Source organism: Struthio camelus, chromosome 1 (genome assembly GCF_040807025.1).
Source record: "Struthio camelus isolate bStrCam1 chromosome 1, bStrCam1.hap1, whole genome shotgun sequence".
Taxonomy (NCBI): Eukaryota; Metazoa; Chordata; class Aves; order Struthioniformes; family Struthionidae; genus Struthio; species Struthio camelus.
This window is the reverse complement of record NC_090942.1, coordinates 17,862,184-17,876,172: the sequence shown is the minus strand read 5'-3', so window position 1 is coordinate 17,876,172 and position 13,989 is coordinate 17,862,184. Positions and strand designations below refer to the sequence as shown.

Below are 13,989 nucleotides of genomic sequence, written 5' to 3'. Positions count from 1 at the left end.
TTAGATATAGATAATGGAATTACAGATAGCTCTGGACAGCAAATAACCCACTTTCTTTTTTTCACTACAGAGCCATAGAAATAGAAAAACTGATGCAACTTCATTATTAGCAAATTAGAGTGAGAATAATGACATTATGACACTCATATTATTACTTTGCCGTCATTATTAACATCTTTAACCCCTAAAGTGCGCTAGATGCACTACAGAAAACCGCAAGGCTACATTCAGATTGTCTGAGCATTCAGCTCAACTAAATCAGGGTGTCTGCTTGTAGATGTCAACATTCAAGGTACACGTTTAAGGCTGCATTACACTCAAGGGAAGTCTAGTCAATAGAGCTGATGGAGCACACGGAACAATTCAGCTCGCTCTAACACAGGCACCTCAGGAGTGATTTGACTGCCGAAACACAGACATCAAGCACCATTCGAGACTCTCCAAATGCCTTGCTGGCATTCCAGCAGCGTGCCTACCTATATGGCATGCTGCCCTATCCACCAGCCCAAGCAAAAGTCTCAAGCACCTTGTGGCATCTAGAGTGATACTAAGAGGTTATATCTAGGCACCTGGATCCCAACCTCAGTACTTGGGGGGATGATTCGCTCTCAGGGCTCAACTGACTGTATTCAGTTGCCTAAACAGAAGCATCTAGCACCCTTTGAGGTGCTCGAGAGCCTCGTGCCTCTACTCCAGCTGCCATACCAGAACAGCATGAATGTCCTATTTCATGTCTGCCAGCCTGGTGCAGTTGTCACAGACACATGTAGGGCATCGCAAACGGCCCTCTCTGAACACAGGCACCTGACAGACCCTCCAGTGCCTGTCCTGAGAACTGGACACCTCACTCATGTATAGGCACTGTACTGAGACAGATTTCTCAGAAACTCCCAAAACGCAGAGGACTGGAGTCAGTTGCTCTGGAGTATTCAAGTCATCCTCCAGTCTGATTCGAGTCATCTAACACGGTCATATGACAAACCCTGCCCTTGCAGACTAGCAGGCAGAGACCATCTCTGGTGGTACTAGATATATGTGCAGGGCAACTGACCCAAACCTGGTGTTAAAGACAAACGTTTCAGCTACGAGGGTGTCCTGTTCAGAAGCCTGATGCATGACTGAAGTCCTCTGCTAGCCAGGGATGCAGGCATTTGTTTTGTGAACAGTCAATGCATGACTACATTCAGCAAATTGCTGGTGACAAGTGAATGGGGACATTAGATTATTGCCCCAGGTGCCAATAAAGCTTCTATAATGGGCAATCCGAACACAGGCTAATACAGTCCTGACCAAAACAGTAGAAAGTGAAGGAAGATGAGGATTAGACCAATGCTTACCTTTTTGCCAATTCAGTAGGCTTTCATAAATGGCATCCATAGACCAAAATACGAGATTTGTGTTGGATTGTCATGGATAAGTAGATCTGAGATTTGTCAGCATGAAAGTGGCTTAATGAAACCAGACAAGCGAGGTCTTTCAGGGATCATTAGCAAGCTCAGCAACAGCAGTCCCGGAAGGCAGAGGAAGGACGGGAAGGGGCCAAGAAGGCAGTCAGAGGAGAAGCAGCAACTCCTGTGTTTAGAGAGTTTAGAGAACTGGGTAGCAGAAAGTGGGGTCAAGAAGCAGGGGAGACAAGTGCCAGCTTTACGGAGAAGGAAAATTAGATCACTGCTTGCACTTTGAGAGGAAAGAGACAGGGAGGGCAAGAGATTAAGGCTTAGAGAGAATCTGCAAAATGAGTAGAGGCTCAGCAGAGTCTGGGCAGAGGGTCAGGTAACAAGGCCGGGAGCGTCTGCAGGTGTCAGTGCCGGTGTGCTGGGCAGAGGGCAGGGTTCATGTGCTGCGCTCTGTTCTTAAAGAATACAAATACTGGCAGAAAAGTATAGGGGGGGGGTCCTTTTTTTTTTTTTTTTTTTGCCAAAAAGGTGGTGATGAAAAAGAAGTCTTTGCTTTATTCCTGAAAATGTATCCAAAAAACTCAAATGTTCACTTTATAATTTAACTCACCCTCTGTAACAATTTTAAATCACCTCAGAGATGCACTATTTTTAATATTTTAAATAACTCTGCGAGTATTAAATAAGGATTTAGTGCTTTTATCCTCCCATGGATAACACCGTGAGACTCTCTCACCTGTTTGTTATTGCATTCACTTCCTTTCCTTTCTGTGTATGTGACAGCAATGCTTTTTATTCCTCTGCTCTGAGAATTAACCTCCCCAAATACTGACATGCTGTAACAGCTGTTGTTCCTCAATTTGCACAAAAATGGAGTTTTATTCCATAATGCTATGCAATTTGCCAACTCTTACACCTCCACAGTACTGAAATCTTTTTCTCTGCATCAGAAGGTATTTGCATATCTCAGGGCATATCCAGCCTTCGTATGAAAACCAAATGCAAACTACACTTGTTTGTTTCTTAATATATTAGTAGTCTGAAATTTTTGCTATCTAAACTGGTTGTAAACAGTCCTTTCAGTCACTGATCCAACCTGACTGCCTCGGATGGCAGCTCCACCAGAAGCAGCTCCCACTCACCATCCCCATGAAAAGTGAGTGAGAAATTTTGGAATTTGCCCTTGGGGAACAACACGTGTGTAACCAAGAGTTACGCTCCTATTGCCAAACAGCACCATAATGCAAATGTACTACACCCGTGATAATGGTCTCACCAAAGCTGTAGGTACTAGGGGGTGAAGCATCACGACCTAAGGCAACCCCTTCAGTCCCCAGTGCAAACATAACAGAGGCTTGGTTGTTACTTTTTGCCTAGCAGCCTGCAGATCAGAGGATCCATCCAGGACAGAGGTGAGCAGAGGCCAGCCTCCACCCATCCTAGCGGGACAGAGTGGGGCAGTGCATAAATCCCCACTCATCTGGGATTTAGGGGGATTGGCCCCATTCCTGGTCACCTCAAAACTGCCTGAACGTCATGCCGTAATGTAGTGGTATGTTTAGTCTTCACAGGTAGTAATACGTTCCTAGGAGTCCTTGATTTGGTGCGACCACTTTTTAACAAGAGTTTGGCAAAAGGGATGCCAGTCACAGATGTATCTTTAATGGGTTGCCTAGTGGGGACAAACATGCAGGAAAAGATCTGCAAGGCCATGGCTGCAGTGAGGAGGAACCAGAGGAGGGCGGCAGGAGAACGAGGCCGGGGCTGGGGCTAGGGAGTCAGCTCTGCTGGCGCAGCGCAACGTTGGGGCTCTGGCCACAGCCAGAGACCTTCCTCACATCACATCACTAGTGCTTTTTGTATAGTCTCACCTTTGTGGAAATCCAGGCTAGATCATCTGTGTTGAAATCCAAGATGGTGTCAGAATTTCCTCTCCTTTAGCCACAGCAGTTTGCTATCCTAAATTCTTGCAGGTCCTCCAAGGTGGACTCAAGAGAGAGCGAGCTCCCACAGCAATGCCCTGAACCACCCCACGCTGCAGTGAAACGGACAGCATGCTGACACCACCTTGGTGATGGCCCCAGGGCTGATCGTGTCCAGGCCCCAAGCACACCAGCAAGCCCTAACTGCGCTGACCAGCTTCACCCGGGACCCCCCTGCCTGTGGCCCCATTTCAGCTCATCCCTGGTGCCCCCATCCTTGCCTCGCTATGCTGCAGGAGTGCCTGTGCCCAGCTCCAGCCCTGATTTCTTGGCAGGACTTCCCAGCAGGACCTCAGGCCAGACCCATTACCTCGTCTCTGGTGGTGGTCGCTGGCTGTGGATGGGACCTGCTGCTGCCACCACTCAGCTCTGCTCACCCCACTGAGGCACTGTGGGACAGCACCAGTGGTGAGGGCATGGTCAGCCCCGGGGTCCTCTGTGGTATCTGGCTCGAACGCTTCATGGAGCAGCCCTGCTCGTACTGCTCCTGATGACAGAAGGAAGCTGGTGGTGGTACCCAAAAGCCCATCAGCCTCAGTATCTGATGTATCTTAACACTTGTCATATAGCAAATACTGGAGTGCACTTTTTCCCCCCTTTTCTTTGCCTTTCTCTTTCTACAAAACCAGAACAAAATACCATTTGTTTTTTCACCTTTATGGACCAAAAAAAATCAGACTGCAGCCACTTCAGCCATTTCCACCACCAGTAATCAACTGCTCAGTGCCTCAGCACTTGCTCATTAATGCAGTACTGCAGTGCATGCAAACACAGTGACCTCCATGGTAGAGTAGTCCTGGATCCACCTGCCCGAAAGGACCTGTCATATTCCTGTGATAGCCAGGAATGATGATTCACGAGGGACGATCGTATCCCATCACTCTGTTTAAGGGCTGGGCTGCCTCCCCATGCCAGTCACCAGGGCTGTGTTGCCTTTCTCTAAGTGGACACAGGAAGATGATATTGTGGATGTGACAAGGGGCAAAGAAAGACTCCCACAGTTCAACCCACTTCATTTTTCAGTCTTAGGGAAGTGTCAGAATTGAATTCCCAGATACACCCCTCTGCTGTGTGGATCTGATTGAGAGACTGAAGAATATATTTTCTTCCTTACTCAGATGCAGATGAAGTATCACAAATATACAAAACCAACTATTCTCAAGGGAGTTTTGCCCAGAAGTGGTAGAAAGCTCATGCGAGCAATCCATTTTGTAATACCTCTGAGTTTTCTGTTCAAAATCACATGAAAAAGATTCCCATCAGGACAGCTGAATTGAAAGCTGAGTGCTAGCTATGGTAGGTCTCAAATCCAAATGAGTCCAGATATAGATTTTTTTTTTTGTTTTGCTCCTTTTTAATAATAATGTAAAGTACTAAAAGAGAGAGCTGGCATCACTGCTTGGTGCTCTGCTGCCAGGAGAATTTGGGTACAAATGAAATCACACCGACCACAGAACAAGCACAGCATAGGGTTGACTCTCCAGCGGCATGCAATGGTGTAGCAGCAGTTCAGCAGCTGGCTTCCTCTATTTGACCCCGATTTTCACAGCTCCACAGTCTCCCTCTGGTTATATGCAATTGGTAAAAAATCAGCATGTTAGTGCCACACAGATCTGCAGCAGACAGGAGCGCAAACACAGCCCGTAAGCCACAACTATCTTGACCAGGCTCTGTGACTGACATGTGCTTCTGGCCTTGGCTTTCTGCCTCAGTCTTATTGAAGTTAGACTATGGCATCCTTTAAAAGTAAATCCAACAAACAGTTAACACTCTGATATTACAATCAGATACTAAACTATCCCACCTTTAGATTTGTCAGCATTACATGGCAGGAGTAAAACTCTGGGATTTGCTTATATTCCTACAGAATTTGCAGGGTGGAAGTTTCCAGCACACATGAATCCTCTCCACCCTCCTGCCTGTGGCACAAAGGATGCTGAGACAGGGTCACACACACAAAGATTTATTGCCAGGATCTGTAGCTAATGGCATACATCAACTCTAAAGCTGAAAGCTATTTTCGGGAAAAAATAAAAAGAAAAGGGGAGAAAGGGAAAGGGAAAGGGAAAGGGAAAGGGAAAGGGAAAGGGAAAGGGAAAGGGAAAGGGAAAGGGAAAGGGAAAGGGAAAGGGAAAGGGAAAGGGAAAGGGAAAGGGAAAAGGAGGGTGCTTAAGGTCCTTTTGTAGTCAGGTCAAGCTGGACAGCTTGAACATTGTGACTGACAAAATGCGGTGGCGAAGAACTGGAAGAGAATGATGCGGTTGTAAGCAAGCACAAAGAGGGTAAGGGACAGGATGCGGGAGCAAAGAACAGGGAATAGACCCAAAGATGAGTGGTTTGTGGCTGAGAAATCCAGAATTCGGATCATATTCTGACTCAGTGTCTGTGAAAGTCCTTGGAAGATAGACTAATACTTCAGAGGCAAGAGACGGGCAGGGATGAGAGAGAAGAAAGGGAACAGTGAATTTTATAAATTTGGACTTCCAAAACTACTTTGTGACTTTGATGAGACCAAGACACTTCCTGGAGCTTCCACCACTTAAACGACATCCAAAAGTGCCCACCGGAGTCCCAGTGAACTGCACTGCAAAATAACCAGGCACAAACACAGTATGTCCAAGCCACAGTTACGATGATGCATTTGCAACTTAGCACTCCAAAATCTGGCTCCTTCAGACGGACTTTCTGCTTGACACGATGCAAACTCTTTGATTTCCCCATGTAGCAGTTCTCCATGTGCACAGTAAAAGGTGGTAATATAAATTATTAGACCACAAAATCATGGACTAGGACCTGTGTCTCAGACAGGGCAGGTACAGCATGGGGCTCTCAAGGGAGCTCCATAGGAACCTCTATGTAATAGTGTGATTACATTAAGCAAGAATAATAGTATCTCACTCAGCTTAGACAAAAATAATGGTGTCATATTTAGACACCCAGAATCCTATTTAACTTAACAAATCCAATTGCTTTCAGAGTTAAGCAAAAAAGCAGTATCAAATCGCTGTTGCTCATCGAGTCACACTGGCAGCATATCCCCTTCCTTGGTGCTCCTAAGAACTCAAAGGTCGTGGAGAAGTTTCAAAGACCTGTCTGCAGCTTCTTCCTGCAATCAGCCCTTTTATCTCTAAGGTATATTTTGTCTCTGTGCCATTTCCTAGAGTTGTCAGGTAATCAAAACTTTTTGTGTTCTCCCAACAGATTTCATGGCTACAGGGCTTTGAAATGAAGCAGCCAGGCAATGAGGCTTTTCTCTGGAGAAGGCATATGTTGACTAAACAGTTTAAGATTTTTATTCACAGTGGAAGTAAAATTGATCACGTACACCTGTGCACTCCAAAGCACACTCCTGTTCAACAGAAATGTAAACTTACTGCCTTTTGCAGAAAGGAAAGGAGCCAGAAATCTTATAGAGGTCATGAGAGATAAAAGGTTCGCCCCACGGAAGTCTTAGGGCACCAAGGCTCCTTTGAAGTCAATTAGAAGGTAGATTCCTACACTGAAAATTAGAGACTTGAGTTCTTTGGTCCTGTTAGAGTAGCTGGGTAGTAAAGAATAATATCAACTAGAGGATAGATTCCTTAAGGATCTATTGGGACCTAACGTCTTTCTATATCTGGCCCTGCCATCAGTTGTACCTGGCAGGTGGTCGTGCTGCTCCATAGCTGTATGAAAATGAGAAGTATGAGATGATCTTCCTTAGCAGTCATGGGTCCTGAAATCTCTTAAATCTTTGATCAGATATATCTCCTTCCCAGCTGACCTGACATCCTAACTGTGACCTGGGGAGCCTGACACAGGGAAATATTGAGGTTTTTCCCTGCCCATTCAAGCCAGGACCTATTGGCTGGAGCTATCAACCAGCTTGCTAGCCAACAGCAATTGATGAACTTCTTTCTAAGGTGATAGTGCTACACCTTGGACATGTCCAGTTTCTGCCCTGAGGTCTTTAAAAGACAACAATTTGCTGCATGTAGATAAATGGCAACAGTGGCAATATAGGAGTCACAGGAGAAAGTAGAAAATCAGACCATTGCTTAAAGCTTTAGACGTGTGACCACACAGACGTTTGTGCGGACAGAAATGTAAAACAGGTCTAAAAAGACCTAAATGCCACTGTGCCATAAATGTGCCTTTCTCCCATTCAACACCCAGGGACCTTTGGTATAACTAGCTCAGAGACAGCCATCTACCCTGCAGGCATCTCAAGTTAGATGAGGAGTTTCCTGTGTTTTGTTCCCCGTGGTTCCAATAGTATCCTGGGAGTCCCTCTGCAGGCTTAGATCCAGGATCTTGCTAAATCCAGAACGAGGTGCAACGAAATACAAAATCATATTCATTTTAGGCTCATATTCAGCTAGGCAGGATTTGTCTCGACAGGGAAAAATAGGCTTAAAATACAGTAGAAACAGACCAACTGAAAAATATTTAGAAAAAAAAAATCTGCAGCATCACTTGCAGTTGATGCTTTTTAAAAGTCTGAGAGTAAAGAACTGGAACCTCACTCAGATGGAAACAAAAGAGGAAAAAGTCTCATGTGGGGGTGAGGAGAGAGAATCCTGATGCACGTGGTGTTCTCAGAACATAAACCAACTTCACACACCTGTAGGTTAACACACTTTCCATGCGAACATCATTATTCTCAAAGATTTTTATTTATGTTCACATACAAGGAAAATTTCCATTGCACAGAAAAGATGAAAGAAAATTAAACCAGATGTGATATAGCCTGCTGGAAATAACAAGAATAGGAAACATAAGGTTCTCTCAGTGATAATTTCATCTTTTTATTACAAGTAGTTAACCCCACCTTCCTGGGATGTGCGCGCTACGTAAGTGCTGAGTTTCTGGAAAAGGCTAGGCCTGGTCATGGATTTTAGGGTATGAGGCCTAGAAGCTGGGAAGAAGCAACCAGCAATTGAAGAAGAAAAATGTTACCGGTTCGTCAAAACCTTCAGCTTACTGCCTAGCAGTTTTAACAGCAAAAAAGTGTGTACAGCTTGTCCTTACAGTAACTCTGTAACACAAGAGCAGTGGTGGGGATTAGGAAAAAAGAGTAATCCAACAGATGAATGTTTGCTACCTTTTCTCTTGTCTAAGCCCTTTGGCCTCAGGCAGCAGGGAGCCCATCCAGACCTGTAACGTAAATCAAGCGGTCTGAACTCATTTCCTCTCTCGCTCGCCCAGGCGGCTCCAAGAGGTTCAGCACTATCTCCTCGCCCAGGTAGCAGCCTATTTGATATAACTGCTCCCCACTGTACAAAGTGGCCAGGTGCTGTGACAGCTCATCGGAGCTCTCCAAGTCGCGCCAGCAGGATTTTTCTACGACTATCCTCCTACAGCCCCTGGGGATATGATTAATTCATGCAGCGTCACTGAAGGCATCTTTCTATGGCGCATGGAGTTAAAGTGTCCTCTTCACAGAGCTGCCTGGGGACAACTGTGAAATTTGTACAGACAATCCCACTAGGTAGTCAATCTTGTAAAAGCACTGATATTACAAAGTAAATACAAGTGATCTATTTGTTTAAGGTTATTACTGTGACCGACAGGGTATTAAAACAATCTTTCTACTGACAAAAGATATCAGGCCTGCATTCCCATTTGATGTTCCTAAGCGTGCTTTTTCTTGTCTCTTTCTCAGCCAGTGAGCTTCGGGGTGTTCATCAAATTTTACCGATATGGGGATTGGAATACACTGCATAGCCAACCCATTGAAATTCAATTCAGATATGGGCTTAAATTATAAAGAGAAACCTTAGCTAGTAATAACACTTTGATGTGCAGATGCATAAAAGTTTTAACTTCCACTTTCATCTGAAGGAAATCAGCTTCTAGTCATGCTATTTGATTCATATTTTATCTTTTAATACATCCAAAGCACGAATATTAAACACTGCCCTCCATGGTCAAGAAAATTACAGTGGGTACCGTATGAAGGCTTCTGTTTCATCCTTTTATCGAGGCTGTACATGGACAGGTCCACCCAACAGGAATATACTACCAACTTTTCAGAAAAAAAGGTCAGTCCCGTTAAATCTCGGCCCTTTTCAGAAGCATACCATTTCTTTTTGAATTGGAAATTTCAGCTAGGAAAGGACATTGCCTTCCGAGCTGGATTTTGTATTCCAGCAGCACATGGAGCTAAACAAGAAGTAAATCCTGACCATGAAGGGTCCCTGGGCAGGTTCCCCTCAACACTGCACTTTGCAGTCCTAGCCACCCTGTTTTCTGCTCTGGAGCTTGCCATGCTATGCAACTCCCCACTTTGCTTTTATTTATTTTCGCTTTTATTTATGTTTATCCTACAGCGGAAGGTCTTGTAGAAGCCAGAAATGCTCCTGCCCTACCAAATCCAGCCCCCTTCCCATCCAAGGAAGAAATACAAGGCATTCTTTCACCCAAGCTGACATCAGCCTCAGTCTGTTCCTGGTGACCTCACAGGATACAACAGTGACCCTTGCAGGATCAAGGAATAAACTTAGCTTATCACTAACCTGAAATCATTTATCCAGGCTTCATCCCTCACTTCAGCATTTCTTGCTTCCCCCGTTCAGTCTGGAACGCTGCTCCTAACCCAAACTGTGTCTTTAATGCTAAAGGTTCAGCGCTTGGTCAGCATTAACGTTAGGGCTAGGTCAGCATGTGGAAGGGGCTGAAGAGCTAGATTTAGAGCTTTCAAAGGCTAGGGTGAAGACCTGTGCCCACAGGAGTGGTGGTTTCAGCTACGCAATCTAGCCCACCAACACCTATTTGCCCCAGAAATACGTGGGCTGTTCCCTCCTTCCTGTAGCCTTTCCCACGCCATGGGAGTCTCACGGGGCTGCCTCCTCAGGCCCTTATTTCCTGACCTTATCTTTAAGCCAGGTGGACAACCAGCAAGAAGCCATCTCTCAGCAGGAACCAGCCGTCACTCTTATCCTTCAGGACCTGCAGATCTTCACCCCAGCTCTTTGACACCCAGTCGCCCAAATAGATAACTCCAACCCTAACCTTTTCTGAATCACAGCCCAGTGACTTCTCCCAGCTCAGAAGAAATCATAAAACATTGCCCTGTAGCCACCGGCCTTCACCCTACCCCTTGAGGAAGCTTAGGCTCTTTCCTATGACTGACAAAGAGCAGCCTCTGGCCTGTGCTACGCCTCAAACTGTGGGCAGGCGACGCCAGAGGCAGCTTACTCAGGCCAATGCCATGCCAGGGAGTGTGTTCATAATCAAACAATGTGGTCAATCGCATATCCTGGCTCTGTTTACTTTACTGAAATAGATATAGGCAGAAGTACAGTAATAAATACAGCCCTCAGGCCCCTGAAATCATGTTCTTAAAGAAACAGAAAACACGTCAGAAAACATGTTCTTAATCCCACTCCCTCTCTGTCTTAACAGTCATGCCATAAGCAATACCTTTGCAGGATAAAAATACAAGTCATTCAACTCTGCAGGCCTCAGTCCTCATTCCAGTACAGCAAACTTGGAGAACACATTACAGAATACAGTGCAGACAAGCAGTAAATAATTATTTTTTCCCCAGGTCTGATAAGTCCCAGTTGTAAAGACATTTTCTGGGAATTAAGTGTTAAGGCTGAAAGGATAGAATCAGAGAACTGCTGAATGATTTGCGTTAGAAATGACACCTGTCCAGAGGTCTCTGGTCCTATCTCCTCCTCAAAGGAGTCCAAGTTTCAAAGCAAGGCAGGTTACTCAGGGCTTTGAATGACATCCCTTTCCTCGAGTTATGAACCACTCCTACCAGTCTGGTGTCATCCATGTCTGTATCTGCCTCCGTACTGACCCACTGAGGAATGCCAGGTTTAACTAGCTATCAATTAGGCCTGGAACTGGTCATTGAGCCAGACAGCCCAGGCAGATGTTCACCCACCTTGTAGTCAGCTCCTTCGATGGTTGAAAAGGCCAAAGGCCTGCCTGGGACCTGAGCTGCTGTACACTGCACATCCTGTAGCCCTCGGGTGTGGGCTGTGTGCCAGCCTCTAAGATTTCGCCCAGGCGTATATTCAGAGCAAGGGCTAATGTCCCAGCTAACAGTAGGGTTGAGGGCCCTAAAAGATGACCAAGCAGGCTTACTGATGACTTCCAGGGAAACATCAGGGCTAAGGCGAAGGCAGGTATTTACTGGAACTAGCATATGCTAGCAAGTTTTTTGAGAAAGTGGCCTCTCTTCTTGTAACATGTCAAGAGTTAGAAGTGGGATTCAGGGTTGTGTGGCTATGTATTGATGGATTATGATTAATTACTAGCTGATAGATAAAGGGTAAGGCTAGCCTTGCAGTTTGGGCTATGAGTGGGATCCTCATGGGTTGATGCACTTAGGTATTTCCCCCATGCCTGCCACAATACCTTCTGGGTATGGGCTGCAGTAGGCTCTGGTAGATTATTCATAGTTTATATTTACTTACAGGCTCTAGTTTAACTACCCTGAGTGGTAAAACTCGAGGTTTAGAGGAAACAGAGGAAAAGTCTCCTCTGCAGCCAAGAGGAAACAACAATAAATAATGTCAGACTAATGTGAGAGCTAATGCCAGTGGGACAGATGGCCAGCGTTTAAGTATAAGGAAGGAGTAGCTCTCTTAGCTTGACTGAGATTCTGCAGTGACTGCAGGCAAGAATGAAAGCTGAAATGAAATGAGGCCTATAGATTAGAGCTATTTCTAAGCTTGATAGTAGCATAGCACATTGTGCAATGATGATAAAAAATTCTTATTTTTCAGCTCCTGTTTTCTAAACCCTATCCTTGTGTTTATCTATCTGGTCCCCTGACAAATGAAGAAACATAACAGGGTTTCACAGACTCACAGAATGGCTGAGGTTGGAAGGGACCTCCGGAGTCCAACCCCCCCTGCTCAGCAGAGTCCTCTAGAGCATATTTCCCAGGATCGCGTCCAGGCTGGTTTTGAATATCCCTGAGGAAGTAGACTCCACAACCTCTCTAGGCAACCTGTTCCAGTGCTCAGTCACCCTCACAGGAAAGAACACAAGAAACACAACCAACCCCAGAGCAAATGATGACTCAGCGATCCCAGTGAGCTCTGTTCCCTTTCTCACCACAACAAGCCTTGCAGGATGCAGCAATGATATAAGCGTTTTAGTCACAGGAGTCCTACATTTCTTACTTGACTAACTATAGTATACCTAACGCTAATTCATCTGAGCGCTGCATGTTTTGCAGGATTCGTTACCATACCACTTTTCCAGCTCTAGTTTTGACAGCCTTAACACAAACCAAAACGTGATCCAGGTAATGGTACCTGCAGTCCAGTTAATGATAAGTCACTCAATCTGTTGGCACCAACTCTGATGACACAACAAATGGCTGAGTTTTCAACAAGTGGTTTCCCATACCTCACCGAGCCGCATATCTGTGATCTATGATATATAGCTCAGGGTATGGCCTTGAGCAATATGATCTAGCTTTGAAGTTGAACTTAACTTTGAAGTTGGCCCTGCTTTGATTGCAGGGCTGGGCCAAATGTGCTCCAGAGGTCCCCACCAACCTAAACTCTTTGGGTTTGCGTACTCAGCTGACACAAGCCTCTCTTATGAGCTTTGTAATAACGGTCAAGAAACTATTTATGCAGTCCTCGCTTTCTCTGACTGTAATGCCAATGCTCACATTAGTGAATGCAGCCTGCGCCAGACCTGTGTACTAACTCACACTGTTTGCCCATGCTGACATTTGAGTTCTGTGGGCTTTGAAAGATGCATTGGTAAATTTGTTTACTCACCCGAGGAAGGAAAGAGGGGCCATCTTTTGCTTTCATGTCATGATCCTCTCAATCACATTTTCTAGAGTTTTCTGAAAGCCTCGACTATGTGCTTCTGGCCTCATTTGGTTACTCTGGCTTTCTTCAGCCTTTCCTCCTGGACTCAACTCACCCCCATATGCTTTTCCATTGTTTACAGAGGAGGAGGTGCTGCTTGCTCTCCTCTGCCCTGCTCTGGGCATGACGGCTGTCTGTCTTCTTCTACCGTACGTGCCATATTCCTGAGCCATGCCTGCTGCTCTCTGCCTCTTCTCATTTGCCCGAGAGAGAGAAGCATATACTGCCAGTTTTACACTTATGTCTATACTTTTTGGGATGCTCAGCACTTTATTTTTACCCCAAGTCCTCATCTTCTTTTGTTGAGAATGGAAGTAAGGTGGTCCATCATGGCTTTCTAAAGACAGGGAGCAATTAAAACCATTACAATGGCATTTGAAGAAACAGCTGAAAACTTGGAAGTTAGAGGTCACCTCTAATTTAGTTATCAAGTGGGACTGCCATGTCTCTGATTTAGCTTGTTTTCTTGGTGCTGCACCTTGTAATGGAGATTCCTCCTTCACGGCAAAGTCAGCTTCTGCTTCTGCCAAAATTCAGTCTATCGCAGAGCTGGGACACTGAGCCTTTGTCAGCTCTGGGAGAACTAGGACTTGCCAACTGCCCTTACTGAAGATGCAGCAGTAACATCCCTGTCCTCATCCTCCTCCTCCTCGTCTTCCCAGCTCCCCTGCAAACATGGCCTGCAGTCCTGGTACATGGGCGGTCCTCCTCTCCACCTTGGAGGCACACTGAGGTCCTCTCTTGCTTCCTGGATCTTTTCATGTGAACTCAAGG

The 13,989-nt window shown here is 45.5% G+C and overlaps 1 long non-coding RNA gene across 1 annotated transcript in view; it reads right to left on the bottom strand.

The window, feature by feature from the left end:
* Window positions 1-13,989, bottom strand: part of LOC138065727 (uncharacterized) — a 36,946-nt gene that overhangs the window by 19,660 nt on the left and 3,297 nt on the right. The window lies entirely within an intron of this gene.